Genomic DNA, 14,552 nt, shown 5'->3' with positions numbered 1-14,552 from the left:
TTCCAACGTGGCTGTAGATTTAAGGCAGAGCACGTCGTACACCTTAGTTGTCTTCCTCAACGTCAACGTAGAAACTTTCATTTATTTTAAGATTTTGCTGTTCAAAATCTCTCGTGACAATCCTTTGGAAGCCCAGTGGTGCAGCCCACTGTCGTTTGTCTGCTGTCCTGCAGATGGTCCTGCTTCTCACTGGTCCTGTTGAAGCGTTCTCTCCCAGTCGTGGTCTGGATCTGCACTTCAGTCTCTTCTTCCATATCTCTCATGTCACGGTCCCTGCAATTTAAAAATGAAAGCTTCCACGGAAAACCCTCTTTTGCCCTATGTCAGCTTAGCACAATTAGACATGCACAATGAAGTTATGCATTGTCTCTTAAAGATTCCCAGGGATTCTCCCTGAAGTAGCTTCACTCAGGCCCTGTCTTAAGAAAAGGTAAAACATTAGCCAGCGATGTGTCCTGCTGTAAATCATGTGATTGGATCATATGATTAGCCCTCTGCTGTGGAAAATAGATGTTAGCGCAGCGCATCTGTATGCACACTTTCTCACAGTGACCTCTGCACTGTAAACAATACAAGGTCATGAATAACACACTGCTGGTAAATTCACAAAGACACAGAAAGTGGCAGTTAAAAGGTTAAGTCAGCACGGCCCAAAGGTCATGCAACCTGTTGCTGTCACCTTTCTGCTCCTGTAAAAGAAACATACATACATACATCCACCCTTTTGTCAGGTCAAGGTGGAGGTGCAATCTTGCATACTGGTGTCAAGTCAGTCAAGCTTTGTCAGTCCAGTCAGCCCCCATTTTTATTTGCTGACAGTAGAACCTCGTGACGCAATAAGTTTCTACTGCCAGCAATGACGTCATTTCAAAAAAAGAAAAAATAATTTAGACTGGATTACCTCGCCGAATCCTTTTGGCAGGGACTTGTTTTCTGATTGTCCCAAATAAGTGGCTTTCCCATTCTAATTTTTGGAGAAACTCACTTGCGATTGTTCAACATGTTGTGTAGCGCTTTCGATCCTGATATTGCAGGCCTGCTTGAAAAAGAGAAAACTGCCAAACAAAAATCTCAGTGCACTGTTAAAAATCAAAACAATATGAAGGCCTCTTTTTAGAAGTTGTCTAAGCATACTCTCTTAGAATGATAGATCAAAACAAAACTAATTGCAGTTTCAAAGTGGTACCAAAAGAAAATGCAAAGAAAATGCATCAGCCAAGTAAATCCCCAAAACTTTCATTCACCAGTCACACACCTCACACAACAGCAATATTCTATTAGATAATGAGTTTTGTTTCCCCCCATGTAACCAGATGTGTGTCATGATAAGACCTCCCCCACATCAGAAACAACAAACTCAATAATCTATTAGTCTCGACTCATCTGACCCCCCTGCAGCACTCTGTTCACCCCTGCTATGATTCAATCATCCTTCCCCAAAAATAATACTAGTTCACTAGTCTATGTATCACTTCTAACCCACTAAGTGAACCGGACAAGATGATGGTAACAGCAATGCATGCTTAAAATGCTATTTGGTCTTCATGAGCTTCATTGCATGTGTGTTTGTGTTAGTAGATCAATGCATTTTTCTGTTTGTGTAATTTTTGTGTACCTCTCCTCTTTGCGGTGCTCCAGACACTTTTCAATTCTCCACGCAAGGCAGTCGTTTTTCTTCCCAGTTTCCTAAACCCAAATTTCAGTTCCCACACTAAAACAGCCATGTTCTCCATGTTCTCCCCTGCTCCTTCCACTGTGGTCTCATCTCATCTCTCCTCCCTTGCAGCAGTCCAGTGAGAGTCAGTTGTCTTTCAGCTTTGTCCTGTGTTTTCCACTGTCTCATCTTGCCATTTTGCTCCAAAAGTGGCAAATGTCCAACTCAGACAGTCTTTTCAAAGGTCCATTCACACACAGTAAAGTTGCAGCTCGTTGGAAATGCACATCCATCCATCCAGTCATGATGATGCCATTTTTCTCCTTGCTGTCGCTGTCTTGCACAGCTGCTGCTGCAACTTTTCTTCACTGCTCAGGACCCTGCTGTGAGCTCTTGATATCCATCTCGTTGTTCTGGAACTGCATTTCTTGTCTTCAGGGAGAGATTCTTGGAGCTTGTGTTCTCAGGGTGACAAACACATGGAAGTTAAGCTGTAAACAATTCAGCCAAAACTTGGCTGAGTGTTTCTAAATGATGTTAACCTACAATTTTCTTCCGACTGCTGCACGTGGAAATTGATCAGGATCTGTTCTTCACCTGCAAGTGACACACTGAGACATTTTGATCATTCTTATCACTGCTTAAAGAAACACGTCTCCCCTCTCTGGTTATGAAGTCCCCTTTCTTAAAAACCCAGAAAGATTGTAGTTGTTCTACACTGAAAATCACCAAACCCTCTTCCTATTTTTGCTTATTTTCCTTTTTTGCTTATTTTCATCAACAAGTCTGCGAAATTCTTGTGTGTCCACCCTAGGGAGCTGGTGGCCTGCAGTACCACCCTCTCCCGCTAGTTGGAAACAATTTTTACACACATTTCTACACTCCTCTCTTTTTTTTTTTTCTTTTTTTTGTTCCCATTTTCACTGTTTTTTTTTTTTTTTTTTTTTTTTTACACACACATCAACTTTTCCCACACAACCATTCTCTGCAATCTTACACACCACACATTTACTCAGTTCTTACCATACAGTCAAACATTGAGTTTTGTCCCTGGCCGCCTGGTGGAACGTCTGCCGCTCTACTGGATCTAGATCCCATTTTACTACACAGGCGTCCCCCGTGAGGCCCTTGCCTTCTACGGACCAAAACGAACACCGCCACTCTGCGCACTATAGTATGCAGAAATGGACTCCGACAGTGTACCCGAACCGCTGTCCCTGTGGCGTAATTGGATCGAACACAGGTCTGGGCCGGCTTTCCCCAACAGCGCACTCGAGCCAATGTCCTTGTGATGGACCGTACCCAACACAAGCCTGGGGCCTCAAACCACCAGGATTTCCTCCCGGAGACTCGAACTCCGGGGCGGCCAGCGTTCCCCCCTCGGCCAGACAAAAAACTCCCCATGACTGTATACAAGTTAGCTACAACTCACCCATCAGCAGGAGTCCCCTCAAAATCGATGGTCTCGGTGGTTGCTGAAACACGCGGCTCCGTGACTCCTCCATTTCCTTTGCTTCAACAGCCGGTAGGACAAAGGTACCTTTTTCCCTCAGGGTGATCAGCCCGTCCACGGAACCGTTGTTCAGCGACCACACGGACCATCCTGCTCGCAGCGCCATTCTGTTGTGGAAGTTTTCCACTTAAATAAAGCCTGCAGATGAGCGGTGAGCAGTAGCTAACATTCTTTAATCAAACACACAGAACAGACAACCAAGCTTGATGGAGAGCCTACATGACCACGGGCAGGGTCAGCAGAGTCTCACTGAGAGTAGTGTGGCTCTCAGTTAAATACCTTCTCCAGGAACAAAAGGCAGTACACAGCTGTTTCACACCTTAAGGTTCACACTCCCTTGCTACCTCCCAGAGTCCTTGCAGAGACAAAAGACTGGTCCTCTGGAGTTCCTGTTTCCCCCAACATCCTACTACACCCCCTACCATTTGTCTTAAGTATGAGTGTCAGACATGCTAAAATCACCAAGGCATTACAATAACGTGATTAACACATAGGTGAAAGAAATTCCTATACAAGTGATTGTTAGTAAAAGTGGGTTTCTGCATACCTGTGTAGATATTTCCTTAAACATCAGAAGTAATTTACAATGATTCTGTTGGGTTTAAGTCAACCCTGCTGGTAAACAGAAACTGTTACTGAAAGCAACCACACAGACACCTCAGTACGTTTTACTTGCAAGGGAGCGTCGGAGAGCAGTGCTGCCACTCGCCTGTCCAAGCAACTCCAACTCCTCTGCGTCCACCTCACTCTTTTATTGACAACAGAGGATACACACAATTCACTTAACCACGTGACGGTTAAGCATGTGTGTGTGTGTCTTCCTGACACCATACAAGGCATGATATCAATCAACGACCTGGCGTTTCCCAGTCAGCCGTGCCACACCCTGGCAATGTGTGTCTGCTTGAAACAGTGTTGCCAGCTTCTCAGTAAGGAAAATCGCTATTGACTTTCCTAAAAGTCATTAGAAGTAGCTACACGACGTCATCGACTAGAACATAAACAACTATACAACAACTATATATAATAACATTGTGGAAGTGACATAAAGTGAGTAAATACCTTATAGGATTATATTTGGTTGCGGGGTGTGCAACAAACCCTTTTGGTTGCACCCAGCAGGATTTGTGGGAGGTCTTCGTTGTCATGGCTACTGAGGACCGCTTGGATCAAGCTGGCCATGAATGGTTATGAATGAGTTCAATTTATCCTTTCTCCATTGTCCAATGTCACTTCTATAGCAGGTTTGAAGGCGATACAGCTGACCAAAGGGCTTTACACCTTAGTTCATGCACACATATAAAATTGAATCAAATGAAATTTGTTTTATTAGCTTTAATCTTTTAACTTTCTGCACATTGCATCATGATCATTGCATCAAGCAAAATGAAATCTTTTATGTGGCAATGCCGGCTCTTGTACTTTAGAAAAAAACAAACAATCAACAGCTGTAACCATATTTATACAATTTTCATGTATTTTTTTTAATGACTCCTTGGTGGAGGAGACAGCCACCCCAGGGCTTCCAAAGCTAATATACTCTTACTGCTGGTCCAAGCCTGGATAAATGAGAGGGTTACATCAAGAAGGTCATATGATGTAAAAATGTGTTTGGATTCATCTGCTGTGATTCCCTCCTGGGGAAAATAAGGCAAGAGCCAAAAATATCAGATACTGTATTTTTGTTTTCTCTTTTTAATCAAACATAACTCAGTAGCGCTCCATTTTAACCTAATGTTAATGTACAGTAAGTACTAATTGTGGGCTAGCAGAAGCTAGGAAGTTAGATAATCAAGGTGATGACTAAGTAACATTTTGTAAATGACAGCGTAGCTCTTGATTCCACAGAGCTAGGTGATCAACTATTTGGCACAGCTGACAGATTTCTTTCAGCTAATTGACCTGTTGGAGTCGTGGTTCAATAAGCCGTCCGTTTGTGAGGTGAGTCAATTTCATCAAGCAGCAGCTCATTAGCTGACTGGCTGGTTAACTGTCTCAGTAACGGAGCCAAACTCCTCCTTGAGCAGTTTGAACACGTTGTCCGAGAACTCGTCTCTCGGCCTGCCCGTGCCGTTCAGCTGCACCGGCAGGAGGTCGGGGTGGTGTGGGATGTAAGAGGACGGCAGTGCAGCTCATTGAGAGTAAACCAGAAGGTGTCCGGATCCACCTGGATTAAGTGTCGGAACACACTGTGCAGGAAAGGGAAAGAAACACAGGAATAGGATTAGCTCTGAGCTGTGTTTTGCTTTGTATGTAATATCTATTGTATGGAAAACACCTTCCTATGATCCAAAGTGACAGACTGAACCAGTTTTGCTGGCTTTAACATGCGAACCAACAGTTTAACTATAAGCTCATTAACTCAACACTGCCTTTCTCTTCAGGTTTGTTTTTAAATCACCTCCAAGCAGGAAAATACTTAAGTATATTAAAGCATGTGTTTTTACTTGTGGCTGCTATGTTGCTACCCAAACACTTAGATCAATAATTCAGAATGATGTGAGTTATTAAAGGCTGCTTGCATACTGCATTCTGAGCTATTTTTTTATTCATTTACTTTGTTTATTCACAGCTTCCATCTGTCCTTTACATTACTGTAGCTCTCACAGTGCACACATTTTGCATCAGCTGCCAGTGTAAAGGTGAAATGAGTTCCCTTTCAGATTCGTACACACAGTATTGGGATATCACGGCCCTACGTGTCCTGAAGACACTTCTATTCACGCCTGTAAGGCAACTGACCTGTGATGATATGCCACATATAAACTCATCATCACAGTCATTCCTCACTTTTTATGCTCTTTACCTGGCTAGGAACACTTTTGCCAAGTTGGGATTGCTAGCTATTGCTAGTTAGCTCTGTGGTGTGGCAACCTGAAGTTAGCCTAACTGCTCCTGTTGGTTTTAGCCACCACTGCTGAACTACATCTGCGTATTTCTGGAAGTTCCTTTCTCAAGGGACAAAATGAGTGAGGGTGATATTTAAATCAGGCCCACAAACTGATTTACTAAAGTTTCCAGCAAAGGGTTAAAAGTCTTATATTACAGGTAATATACGTTAAAGTCATGAATACTGGTGTCTTTACCCAGAACATGCAGGAACCTGATTATTCCTGAGGTATTCAATTGTCAGGTCCCATGTTCCTCTCCTTCAGGGAACAAAAGCTATAGCCACAGTGCTTTGTTTCATGTTCAGTGTTCAGAGACAATGAATGACTCCTGAAGTCACATTTTGTTGTGTAACACCCAGCACCTCTCCAAATATGATGTTAAGCATTCAATTTAAATTCAGATTTTACTGATAAATCATGTCACGTGGCTATTAATGACCAACATGGCAATACAATGTCAACTGGATGGCACAGTTTTAATTTATGGCATTCTGTCTGTGTGTAACACTCACACACATTAGTAACTAAATGAAAGATTGAGTTACTTACTACAGCGGTCCTTAATAAAGACTTACCTTAAACAGGCTTCTTGCAGTCTGATGGGTTGTCTGGATCTCAGGTAGGGTAGACAGGCTTCACAAACAGCATCTAGGTCTGCTTCAGCTGAGAAAACCAAACACAGGACATTTTACTATATTTTATTCATATAAAATTGTAATACTTTTACCTTTTATCCAGAAATTACAACAGAAATCAACTTGAAAAAGAAAATAAAAACGAATAAAATGCAACAAAGCCAAGTTAATTTCACGGATTAATCACAGCGGCAGAATACAGTTTGAGCTCGGTGCCTGGTCTTCGGGTGGATCACTCCCTGCAAATATGTTACTCATAAAACTCCAGGAGCATACAGGTGGATGCTGGGGTGGTGGATGGGCTGAAACAGCAGGCAGTGGTGCAGCAGGATGTGAGGAAAGTGGGGCACGTTACATGTCCAGCTCCAGGCTTGGCTCCATACATGGTTACAGTTGTGAATGCTTCTTTTCTGATTATGTCCAGTGCGTGCACATAATGACACTTTTATATCCAAAAGAACAAATCCTTTAAAAATATGATCCTGGTTCCGAATAATATGGGGTAAAGATACCACTGCTGGTTAATCTCCTTTTTAAACCCTTCCTTGTCCCACCCACTGTGAACTGAAGCCACAGACATACTGAAACCCACTTCACAGAATAATCACAAAGAGCATCTCAAACACACAACGTGTATCGTGCCTGTTTATCTGCACACTATACTGTATGAGAGAGTTTGCTGTACACAAAGTGCCGTAAGCTATGTTAAAGGAACAGTTTCACAAACAACCTGATTTCTTACAAAATGAAACAATTGTCTTTACACTGCAGTCCTTGTCACTGTTAGATGTAACACTGGCTCTGGAAAGGCTGCAGACAGCTCTGTCACCTTTGTGACTCTTTTCCTCTGTCAGCGATGAACCTCAGTGGGAGTGAATATTGAATATTTTCAACATGCTAATGGACGTATTTTGAGCACAAAGTAAACAAAAATAAAACAACAACTTCTCTGAGCTTATCAATTAAATGGCTTTGCATTCGCTGATTGAACAATCACGTTTTTCTCAGTTGGGTATAAGAAGAGCTGCTTGCAGTCGTAGCTGTGTGTGCAGTTTGGACCTGAGCAGCATCCTGCTGGCACAGCTGGCTGTGGTCCGTATCATCAAAGTCATGTTTAAAATATGTTTAATGACAGAGCTGCCACAGTGAAGAGGCATTTTTAGCAACAACATCACCGTCACGTGTTTAGGATGCTGAACTGTTTCACAGTTTAAGGTTTTTATAATAAAACAGAGATGCCCTGATTTATGCTGTGATACCAATGGTTGATTTTCATTCACCACCACCCGGTGGTGAAGGAGCTTCAATGAGTTCTTTGACTTTTTTGGCTTTTCTGACGACTCATCTCCCACACACAGCTTTAATGTCAAATCAGGCTAACAACCTAATTGTTAACCTTAGCATAGAGACATCTTCATCTCTGTACTAATGTACAGACACAAACTTGTATTGCTGTTGTCTCACTCACAGGAAGAAAGCTGACTATAACTCATTCATTTAAGAAGAATCATAAAGTTTATTCCTACAAGAAAGTTACAGCCCTGTGATCAAATAGGCTTTGATAAGATAAGATAAGATAAGATAAGAGGTCATCTATCTTCAATGTGGTTTTACATAAATGGGCTTCATGTTGCACCAATCTCCATTAAGTGAGGCGTCAACTAAGAATAGTTGTCTTGCTCTGATTTGTCCATGTTGTGGCTGCTTTGATCATTGCCAGATCCCAGGTACAGTTCTACAGGATGATGCACTCATGTTGTGTCTTGGTGAAACTGTGCTGTTTGTGAGCACTGTGTCTCTATTCTCTCACCCAGATCCAGTCTCTGGCACAGTCAGCCCAGCCCTGCAATACAGCCAGCTGCAGTTTGTAGGCCAGGGTGTGTGTGTAGACAGGCCCAGCCTTGGCGCTTTATCGGAGCCTGCCGTGCCAGAGAGGCGCTCAGCTTGGGCAGAACCTCTTTAGAAACCCTCCTCCTCACAAAGTCCCCTCATGTTTCACCCATGTAATGTACAAAAATGTAATGTACAAAAGCAGCAAGCTGTCAAAATTCAATAAAACCTTCCCGTTGTGTACTCCTGGATGAATTGTAGTATTTACAAAACGCGTATATATCCAAAAGCTGATGAAACAATTTCCCAGCAGCAGCTCTGAGTGAATAAATAACTGTTTACAGACTTAACGTGTCTGTATTTGTCAGCTCATCAATAAAAATATGAATAACAAATTTAAAAATATTCCAGCTGATGACAGGAGCTGACGAGTAGCCTAATTTACACCCACAAGTTGAATCAGCTGACACTTGCACCAAAGATCACAAAACACTATCAGCTTCATTTATCCCAAAGTCCTACTTTGTGATTCTCTGAGACAGTTTGAAAAGCAGCCTCTAAGAAGGCATCCACAGTGATTTTTCTGTGCTGATAGAAGAAATGTTAGTTTAAAGAGTCTTCACATTACAACCCCCCAAAAAATAATAGAACTATTTCTGAATGAAATAAGACTGTTGTTGGGAACAATCTTTGATTCTTTCACTATTAAGAGTTTAAAAAACTAAAGACGACTTGAATAATTTTGACTCACGTAATGAAAAGAGAGGTTTGTTTTACTTACCCTGAAGGCTCTGAGGACTGCTAATGGGTCATCGGCTGTGAGTCTCTGCAGGAGTGCTGGCCAGCAGCGATGAGCCATAGGCAGCAGTTCATTTTCCCTCTCACTCAGCACCTGAACGCACAACTCCAGCACGTCCAGTACCTAAAGACAAAGACGCACAACACACCTAACAATTATCTCTGTTTTGATCCTGATTAAATGTGAGCTGAAACTAATTACTGAGGTCTTCATTGAGAGCCCAAACTCCTGAGCAGGCACGACTTCAGCACAGACTTATTTCTGTTTCACTCCTGGACCAGACTGAATGTTTTTCCTTGATGAGCATTACACCAGTGAACAGTCATCCACACAGTTCTGACAGGATGAATTGTACCAACGCTGGCGGTCCTACCCTCACAAGAATGATTATTTTTGTTACTAGTCCAACAGTTGACTCTACATAAAACTACCTTGAGTCGGAGCCTGAGGCTGGGATCAGACAGCAGATGAATGCAGCGCTCCATAACATCCTTAGTGATGCTGAGGTGGGAGGGAAGCTCTGCTTTCACATCAGGACTACCAGCATCTTCAACATCCTCACACTCAGTGGGAGGGACCTCTGCAATGGAGCACATGTACAGTTAGACCGCCAGTTTAGCAGTGAGGTTCAGATTTCTATGACTCTTAATTACAATGATCCATCTCCTCTACACTCTGAATCTAATATAACCACCACTACAACCTATAGCTTATATTCCACTGGCCCTTAGACAGACCTATTACCTCTGTCTTCAGTGTTATAATCATCCTCTATTCCAATGCCCTCTGTCAGTTCTTTCTGTTTGCGGTAATTCAGCAGGAATTGGCGAATGCTGAGGTCTTCCTGGTCACTGGAGCTTTTCCTGGAGCTGGCAGACGTACTGGTCCTGCTACAAGTGGAAGGAAACCACCTCGCTAAAGGAAAAACAAGACAACAATATCAAAATAGGTTTGATTACAATAAAATAAGTCAGTTGATCAAAATCAGTGTGACACAGACGCTGATGTTTTTGAAAAGAGCCCATCAGTAACATTTAATTCATACATTTTTACTGTGAGGGCTTGTTAAACTGCAAACACGTATAGTGCCGCTGTATAAATATTATTATGAATATTAATTCTACAACAGAAAACGACTCAGCATTTAAACCATCACGACGTATTAAATGTTTCCAAAGATACTGATAATTTGATAACGAGTGAAGTTATATATCCTGAAACGTACTCCTTGATAGAAATTTTGAAAGGCACTGCAGAAAACATAAAGTTAAGCAACATAAAAATTGTGGCAGTGCATGCAATGAGTCACATTTTCTTCTTTGTCCTCTTTGACTCCCAGTATACGTGAGACTCAAGCTGACATCACTGTTGAAATCTTACCCAGTGCCTTCATGAGCGCGTGCAGCGCGGAGCAGAAAAGAGCAGCTGTGCGCTCGTAGCTGAGATCCAGATCCTGAACCATGTCCCCGACCAGCAGGCTGCAGTCAGAGTGAGTCAACAGAACTGTCAACACCGGTGGAGCCTGGCCAACAAGACAGGATTATAATGAAATACAGTACAAGCTCAGGGCAGCACAGGCTTAAGCAGATCAAGGAGGAAATCGGGTAAACCCTCCAGCAGTTATTTCTGTGTCCATTTTGGGTTAAAAACAAAAAACACGTCATAACTACCTGTGGATGCTGGCTGAGCCTCTGAAGGTTGAGTGATATGTCATTAAGCAGGTAGTCAGAGTTCTCATTGATCAGTTCCTTGAGGGAAGCGTATCCACAGACCTTATTGATGTTCCATATGGAGCTCAGCGCCGCCTGGCTGACCAGCAGCGTCTCCTCACCAGCTTTCTCCAGCACAGGATACAGCCAGGTCGTCAACAAGGGACGGAAATCGCGGCCCAGCGCCTCAGCACAGCAGGCGAAGGCCTCCAGTTGGATGCACAGCTGACAGATGTTGCTGTTGAGCTGGTGGATCGTGGATGCAGATGTTGATGATGAAGGAATCACTTGGAGAGAGCCGGCATCACTGTTGCATATGGAGAGGAGTCTGGATGGACTGAGCAGCTACGCAAAGAGACAAAACACATGTTAATGCACTGCTTTTTAGCCACTTTTACACATGCACTGCAGCTCTGAAGTTTTCAAGATATTATCCATGCAGTGAGAACGCAAATGTCTGACACAGTTACATCAGACATTAAACAGCCTTTAGCCTTCCTGCTCCTGAAAGCCTGTATTATATCTGACTGTGCTCATGTAGGGACAGCACAGATCAGCCTTTCTCAAAGTCAAGAGTGGGGCCAATTTAGGATCTTCACTCAAATTTAAAATACAAGGGAAACTGATGTATTTCCTTACATAAACAAAAACAACACATGCTGTTATAAAATGCTCATCCTACGCAGTCATATGCAAAGTGTTAAAATCAGTGTGTGATCCACCTGCCACTAAGAGATATTATTTCTCTTTGGTAGATGGAAAAAATATAATCAAACTCACTGTCAGTAGCTACAACAGCACATTTGTTATAATATGATGAATCAAGCATTTAGATATTAAATAGTATTGAGGGAGACAGGATCAAATACAGTGAGGCATCTCGGGTGGGCAGAGCCCTGATTCAGTAGGGTGAATAAGGGATCTCGTCTCCTCCGTACTTAATGAGTGTGGTGTACCTGTCAGTCATGTCTGGCACATAAGACACCAGGTAGGTCCCATCATGGTTGTCACAGATATTTGCTTCTTGGGCTTCCCGTCTGGGTCCTTCAGGAGAAAAAAAACTGTTACCTAAATATCAACACTTTGGTTACATTATTGTGTGGTCCACGTTCATGCGCTCACAGTGATCTGCACTGCCAGCAGTCCCTCACCTGCATCTTTGCCATCAATGTTGAACTTCACTGGCAGAGAGCTGGGCACTCCAGTGGTTTTAAGGCCGGATCCACTTGCACGCACCTTGCTGGCATCATGGGTGGGCAGCACCTTCACCTTGTAAGGGTGGACAAAAGGGAAGAGAAGAACAACACGCTCACAAATGAAAGGAGCCTCATTTACAGAACCCAGTAAACCACACAAAGACTTTTCCATTTTTAAAGCTGGCCAGAGTGCAACACTGTAACATGTAACACCTAGAAGGTTCAGATGGTTGCAGTACTTTGCTCATTTGGATCAAAAGTTTGGGGGAAAATCTTTCATTAAATCAAGTGATTGTAATGCTCTTGCTTCCGTTGTGTAGTTAACCATCTATCATTTTAGATGTTTCATTAGCAGCCTGATGAAATTAGCTGTGGCGTTAGCCCACTTCAGCCATCCAAACAGATGACCATCTAAGGTGAATTATGCAGATCACTAGCACAGTACACAGATTACCACTTCTTATTCCAGCCAGACTTGTTGTTACTTCATTCTAATCATGCAGTAACAACAAAGATTTATTCCTACTGGCTTTTTAAAATGTGCTTCTTCTATTCTAGAAAAACAAAAACATGTTATCACAGGCTTTTGTTTTTTTCAATGACATTTGTGTTGGCTGTGTCAGTTGCAGGCAAACATTTATCATAATGGTTAGATATTAGGAAATAGCTTAAAATCAGTGCATATTTAACTTGTTACACTGCCTTAATGTTGCCTGCATGGGATCTCCTCATCAGCATATGACTGTACCCTGGATGATGATATGTGAGGAGCTTGAACTTGATTCGCTAACAGAAACTAATTTAGCTAGCTTAGCACACATGTCTTGTGGCAAGATATATGCACCTAAATGCTTTAAGTCATTGGCTGTTCTGCCAAATTCCCACCAACCTGCAACTTTGTGAGCTGACTGTTTCGGGATTTTTCTGTTTTAGACAACAAAAAGAAAAGAAAAAGATCTACAGATTCAGGCTTTTCCTTACCTGTGGTAGTCGTGTAGAATGACGTCACTGACACTGGTTTAATATGAAAACAAACTTTCTCAAACAAAAAAACAAAAACAAAAAAAGAAGAAGTGAGTCGGCGTGTCATCTTTACCGAGCACCATACATGTTTTGCCTCACATTAAAATTATTATTTTTCCTTTTCAAAAATAATTTGTCTTCAGAGAAGTCAAATATATCAAATTTGCACGAATTCCACGGCCCGGCAGGTGGCGCAGAGCACTTGTCGCCGGCCCCTGGCAGGTTGAAGCACAGACCGTCGATGGTTCGAGTCTCACTCGGTCAAAATCATCTCTGTAGCTTCGGCCTGCTAGCGGGATTCCTGGTCTGCGCAGGGAATCCGAGTTTTTTTTCTTTCTTTTTTTCTTTTTTGGGTGTTGGGCCTTTATTTATAAAGCTGGGACTATCTCCGTTGTCATGGCTACCAACAACAACGCCAGCTTGGGGAGAGCAGAGAGCCGATAGCCGATAAGCACAGACTCATTCATCCTTTCTCCACTTTCTTTTCATAGCTGCTGCTGACGCTGGGACTTGTGTGGCTTTGCAGTTTTTGCCTTGTTGGGAGCTTTTAAGGACCAGCCTTGAATTTTACACATTTGACGTCACTGACATTGGTTTAATATGAAAACAAACTTTCTCAAACAAAAAAAAAAAACAAAAGAAGAAGTGAGTCGGCGTGTCATCTTTACCGAGCACCATACATGTTTGCCTCACATTAAAATTATTATTTTTCCTTTCAAAAATAATTTGATTGATATCATGCCTTGTATGGTGTCAGGAAGACACACACACACACACACACACATATGCATGTCTTAACCGTCACGTGGTTAAGTGAATTGTGTGTAACCTCTGTTGTCAATAAAAGAGTGAGGCGGACGCAGAGGAGTTGGAGTTGCTTGGACAGGCGAGTGGCAGCTCTGCTCTCCGACGCTCCCCTTGCAAGTAAAACGTACTGAGGTGTCTGTGTGTTTGCTTTCAGTAACAGTTTCTGTTTACCAGCACGGTTGACTTAAACCCACAGAATCATTCATTGTAAATTACTTCTGATGTTTGAGGAAATATCTACACAGGTATGCAGAAACCCACTTTTTACTAACAATCACTCCTGTATATTGTAATCTTAGACTGTGATTCTGTGTCAAGTTTATCAGGTCAGATGGATAATATACGAGTAGAAAAACCTTTCAAAGAATAAGCCATTCCAGATGAAAATAGCATAGCTCAGGTTTTGTGCAACTGCATTTCATAAAGTGAAAAAACATTGTTCTCATCAAGGAAGCATTACATTTAGAAAGTTTGGGGTCCTGAGCAATGACTTTT

The 14,552-nt window shown here is 42.4% G+C and overlaps 1 long non-coding RNA gene across 1 annotated transcript; it reads right to left on the bottom strand.

The window, feature by feature from the left end:
- Positions 1-6,702: 6,702 nt before the first annotated feature.
- LOC112845308 (uncharacterized) lies at positions 6,703-9,812 on the bottom strand. The gene is made up of 3 exons (XR_003218115.1): positions 9,754-9,812; positions 9,305-9,445; positions 6,703-6,721 (listed from the first exon to the last, which is right to left on the bottom strand). It is a non-coding gene; the product is annotated as an uncharacterized LOC112845308 (long non-coding RNA).
- Positions 9,813-14,552: the final 4,740 nt, after the last annotated feature.

This window comes from Oreochromis niloticus, unplaced genomic scaffold, assembly GCF_001858045.2.
Source record: "Oreochromis niloticus isolate F11D_XX unplaced genomic scaffold, O_niloticus_UMD_NMBU tig00006646_pilon, whole genome shotgun sequence".
Taxonomy (NCBI): domain Eukaryota; kingdom Metazoa; phylum Chordata; class Actinopteri; order Cichliformes; family Cichlidae; genus Oreochromis; species Oreochromis niloticus.
Note: the sequence above shows the minus strand (reverse complement) of the source record. Positions and strands in the feature narration are given on the sequence as shown.